This window comes from Mus musculus, chromosome 8 (genome assembly GCF_000001635.26).
Source record: "Mus musculus strain C57BL/6J chromosome 8, GRCm38.p6 C57BL/6J".
Lineage (NCBI taxonomy): Eukaryota > Metazoa > Chordata > Mammalia > Rodentia > Muridae > Mus > Mus musculus.
Genome location: NC_000074.6, coordinates 125,384,795 through 125,390,233, shown reverse-complemented (window position 1 = coordinate 125,390,233; position 5,439 = coordinate 125,384,795). Strand labels below are relative to the sequence as shown.

Below are 5,439 nucleotides of genomic sequence, written 5' to 3'. Positions count from 1 at the left end.
AATTAGTACTGGGATGGCTGAGCCCAGGAAGAGGAAAATCCGGATTTTTATATGAATGTTTCCTTTTTACTGAACTCTGTGTGGAAAAAAGCAAGAATTAATTAGGACTATTCAAACAGGGATGATTTTGTTAAAAGGAAGTAAACAGGGGCCAGCAAGATGGCAGGAAAAGGCACCCGCCTGCCACCAAGTCCGATGACCTGAGTTCACGCCTTAGACCCAGATGGTAGAAGGAGAGAACTGACTCTCACAAGTTGTCCTCTGACCTCTACACATGCTGTGGCATATGTCTGACCACACATGCGCGCACACATGCATACACACAAACACTACTATTTTTTTAAATGGAAGTAAACAGGAATCGCTGTGTGATGTGTATCTTCTGTCTTCCACCAGCCCCTGGTCCTCCTAGAACACCCCCACACCATCCTTACTGATAGCCACATATCAGCCACACACAACGAGAGGCAGCCCCTGAGTGACATGGGGCCATATACTTCAGCTCTGTGAGATCTTAAGCTAGCAGAAATAACAGTGGTAGAAATTACATCCCTCCCTTAAAAATGGGTTGCAGGGATAGACAGGTCTATAACCAGAGAGCTTGTGTCATGTGACTGAGACCCATTGGGTCCACTGCCTCTAAACCATGTGCCCAGATCCACAACACGACAGCTCTCCTTGTTTTGAACACAACCTCAAATGTTTCTGTAGTCATATGGTTGAGTGCGTCTGGACAACTGGCTACTGTCCATAAAGAGCCAGCTTTTTATCCTCCAGCTTTATCCAAAAGGGGTGGAGAGTCGGTGCCAGAACACAGCCTCAGCTGACAGTCTCTATATCTGGCAGGAAGCCTGAGTTAGGACTATCATTCACACTCGCACTTGAAGCGAGGAGGTCAGTCACAATGCAGATGACATACAAGAAGCTTGACAAGGAATGTCAGAGTCATTCTGAACCAAGTGCAGAAAGGCCAGGCAGGGGCCAGAGCGTCCTCCAAGATTCCCCACAGGGCTCTTCCTGTGGAACGCTGCTCTGTCTCTGAGGATCAGACACACTCTTGATACCTCGTGTTTCATTAATTTTCCTGAAGGAAACAAACATGTCTCCCCAAGATAGTGTGGAAACAGAGCAAAGGAGTGATACCTGCAGAGTCCACCGTGGTGAACCCATGGCTTATTGAACTCACTTATAGGAGAACGAGTAAGCCCCAAACCGCAGCAGTGTAGGAGTCTCTCTGGCATGAATAACGACTTCCTCATAGCTGCATGGATGGCATCCCTCCCCGATTCTCAGTTACCCTCCCTCACTCTGTAACCTCCAGCACCTCCCAAGACCTCGGGCAGCCAGGCTGGAATGACACACAGCTAGGAAAGAACACAGGAGGGACTGGATGAAATCTCAACTAAGGGTTTAATAACCCTCCCCGGCCCCTCCTTCAATGAGAAAAAGGTCAGCAGGTCAAATCTTGAGGGTCTCTTGAGAGTAGTCACAGCTGCCCTGATGAAGGTGGTAATGGCTGCCACAATAGGGAGACAACATTCCACAGCCTGTCTTCAAACATCCTTAGAAAAATGGTGGCACGTGCCTGTTGCACGTGCCTGTCCTCTCGGTAGCTCATGTGATCATCATTCAAATCATAGATGCACTCAGCTGTGACACAGGAGACAAGAGTGGAAGGCAGCCAGGAGGCTAGAGGAGAAACGGTAGCAGAGAGGCAGGTTGGGCTCTGGCTCTACGGTGCCATGTGTTTCACATGTACATAAACCAGACTCTGCTAGTATATTCCATGGGTTTTCCTGAGGCTGGGCTTCAATGGTGCACTGGCTGGTTTTGTGTGTCAACTTGACACAAGCTGGAGTTATCGAAGAGAAAGGAGCCTCCCTTGAGGAAATGCCTCCATGAGATCCAGCTGTAAGGCATTTTCTCAGTGATCAAGGGTGGGAGAGCCCAGCCCATTGTGGGTGGTGCTATCCCTGGGCTGGTAGTCCTGGGTTCTATAAGAAAGCAAGCTGAGCAAGTCAGGGGAAGCAAGCCAGTTAAGTAAAATCCCTCCATGGCCTCTGCATCAGCTCTTGTTTTCTGACTTGCTTGAGTTCCAGTCCTGACTTCCTTTAGTGATGAACAGCAATGTGAAATTGTAAGCTGAATAAACCCTTTCCTCCCCAACTTGCTTCTTGGTCATGATAGAAACCCTGACTAAGACAAATGGGCAAAGCAAACTAGAGCATGCAGATGGTGTAGAGGAAGACCTGTGTAAATATGGCTGTAGTCTTCAAGACTATACCTGGAGCTGGGACATGGCTTAAGATGCAAAGCGCTTGCCACGCAAACATGAGGGTCCAAATTCACACAAACAGCCAGGCACTGTAACACTGCAGAGTGTTACTGGAGACAGGAGCAAGGTTCATGATCAGTGAGAAACTCTGCCTCAAGGAAATAAGGTGACGAGTGATTGAGGAAGACATGGATTGTCAACCCCTGGCCTCCATATGCATACACACACCCACATTCTCTCATATACACACTTACACACACAGACACTCACACGTGCACACACTAACACACATACAAATTCTCAAGCACTCACATACAGGCACATATTACACACATACATGCACACGCATATACATTCTCACACACACACATACATACACATTCACACACATACACATTATCACACAAAGACACGCACACACATAATCACACACACTCGGACACATACACTCACACTCATACACACTCACACACATACACATGTGTCCAAGGACAACTTTCACAAAATCGAATCCTATTCTCAACCATCTACACTTATCTGCTTCCAGATTCTATTTTTGAAGTGTGCACAGCATTACCCCCGAAGTACCAATAGGTTAAGCTCTCGTCTCCTGAGTGTGGGAGAAAGTACAGGGGAGAATGTTTCAGGCACACCCCAATGAACAACCCATGCTCCCACCAGTGCCCACTGGCTTCTCATTTCTCTCTCCCCAGGCACCTGGCTGGGAGGGAGGAGCAAACTGGAGCCAAGAAGGCAAAAGCACAACAGAACCCCTTCCAGGGGACGGGGTGGGGGGATGGGGGGTGGGGGTGGAGGCAGACACATCCTCAGGGGCAGACAGGACCTCTGCTGAACTTCTGCTAACTGGTTGCAGAGTTTGATCTGTGGGATTTGTTTTGCCCATTTCTCTTGCCCTGCCCCACCCCACCCTACCCCACCCCTACCAAAAAACAGACAGGGCACAGGTACCTCGGGACTGAGAGTATAAGCTGAGTGTTCTCTACACTTGACAGGGGCACCACCACTCCTCATCTGTGTCCTTCCAGCCTAACTCAAGGACAATGTTACACAGGAGCTACTGCTAACCGGGGCTTCCCGTGGGGTTAGTCGCCACTTCCCATTCCCAGTTCACAACACAGACAGTCATCACAGGCTGTGACATGCCATAGTCATGTGCTAACCTTAATCTTAAGTGTCAACTTAATTGGATTTGGAATCTCCATGGAAGCATGGTGTGTCTGTGAAGTTTTCAGTGAGGTTAAACGGAGGAGGAAAGACCCACCCTGAATGTGGGAAGCACTGTCCCACAAGCTGGGGTCCTAGACTAAATAAAAAAGAGAAAGCAAGTTGAGTACCAACATATTCTCTCTCATTCATCCCCTCTCTCCTTCTCTTCTCCCCACTCCGCTCTTCCCCCCTCCCTCTCTCCACCCCACCTCTGCTCCTCACCCCAGCTCCAGATTACTGTACCATAGTTTTTTTTTCTTTTTCTTGCAAGATTGTGCCTCTTCTGGCTACACTAGAAGCCCCTCCTAGACACAGGGGTGTTTCAGTATAGAGGGGGAAAGAGGGGAGAGGGAGGGAGGGAGAGGGGGAGAGAGAGAGAGAGAGAGAGAGAGAGAGAGAGCAAGCAGCCTTTGCAGAGAAGAGATATTTATAACCCAAGAACTCCCTTTTGGGGACCCCTATGCCCCCAAAAGAACTCCAGGCAGCAGGCTCATCTGTTCAGGCGTTTATAATAGAATGTAGCGCTTTGATTAGTTCTAGAATGGTCTGATTGTTCCCAGCGACACGAACATCTTGGTAAATATCATAGCCGATGTAGAAAGCACAAACGCCACAGTGTGTGTACCCAGGGACTTTGTGAGGTCAGCATAGGTCCCTGCCAATTCAGAGGACCAGGACAAGCCATGTGTTCTGATAAAGCACGAGAGCCATGTCAGTGGGACTGGGCCTTCTTCCTCTGGCCTTCCTTCTCTGGAGCAGGCACCTCCCTTGTATGGAGTCTGTTCAGTCCCTTGCCTGTGGGTGGAGGTGCCAATCATGCTCCTCCCACCCCTGCCTGCTGGGGAGCAGGGACCTCCCACAGCATCTGCTAAACAGTTGGCCAAATCTCTCAGCCCCTCCTTCTGCCACGGGCTGGCTGGGCCAGGGCTTTGCCCCAACTGAGCGCCTGTAATGTGTGTGCTGACTTGCAGAGGCAAGCTCTAGGAGACCAATGGGAAATAGCCAGAAAGGAAAGGGGGTAAAAGAGGACTGTCTGTCATGGTGCAGAAACTGGGAGTTGTGAAATACAAAGGGGACAGGAGGGCTGGGAGAAGCATGTGCCAAGGATCTTTGGTCATAACTGTGCCAACTGTGTGGGAGCAGAGAGAGCAGGCAGGAGTTGGGGGAGGAGCTGCCCATAGAGAGACCGTGTTAGTAATGATAGGAGGGCATACACACAAAGTGCTATTAGAGAGTCTGCACCCGACCATGGCAAACAGACCCCTCATGAGCTTCCTTATAGAGAGCAACAGAAAGGAAAGTGGAAGTCCAAACCATGTCCCCCAATGGGCACCGAGGATGCCAAGGAAGCCATGGTGGGTTTCAGGGACTGGCAGGAAACTAGGGCACCCAGCACAGACATGGAGAAGGAAGGCCAAGGAAGGGGCAGGTGTCCTGCTAGCCTACAAGTTCCTTAGAGCCAACTCCTAAGTCCTAGGCAAACTGAAAGCCGTGTCTGAGAAGAACTTGAAGGCAAGACGTAGTACTCAGAAGGCTTCTCAACTCTGAGGATAGAGCTGTACCCACTCAGCATGCATGAAGGTGTGGGCCAAGAAGACATGTGTTCTCCATGCCCATGGCCATAGTGGTGACCCTGGAGCCCAGAGCCTAGTGTTGGCTCATTAGACCACACAGAGCCAGTTAAATCAAACCAATGGACCTCCATCCAGGGCCCTGACATTCATGACACGCCCAAGATTAGGTCTAGGAGCTATGCAGGTTCATAAGGCTACCGGGCATGTCATCTGCCACCAGCTGCCAGACAGGAGCAGGCCTGCTGTCCTTTTCTAACAAGAACAGCCTGACTTATCTTGCATAAGGCCTGATTGGGCAGAGGGCAGGGTTTTAATGCCCTTCTGTGGGCACGGCAAGCACATTGGAAGCAAAGCCCTTCTCTG

General features: G+C 50.0%; 1 long non-coding RNA gene across 2 annotated transcripts; it reads right to left on the bottom strand.

The window, feature by feature from the left end:
- Nucleotides 1–1,391: 1,391 nt before the first annotated feature.
- Gm30713 lies at nt 1,392–4,350 on the bottom strand. Of its 2 annotated transcripts, XR_879356.2 has the most exons (5): nt 3,746–4,350; nt 3,457–3,599; nt 2,864–2,885; nt 2,285–2,423; nt 1,392–1,689 (listed from the first exon to the last, which is right to left on the bottom strand). It is a non-coding gene; the product is annotated as a predicted gene, 30713 (long non-coding RNA). The 2 variants fall into 2 exon arrangements; XR_388200.4 differs by lacking the exons at nt 2,285–2,423; nt 2,864–2,885 and having other exon boundaries at nt 3,746–4,338.
- Between the last annotated feature and the right edge of the window lie 1,089 nt (nt 4,351–5,439).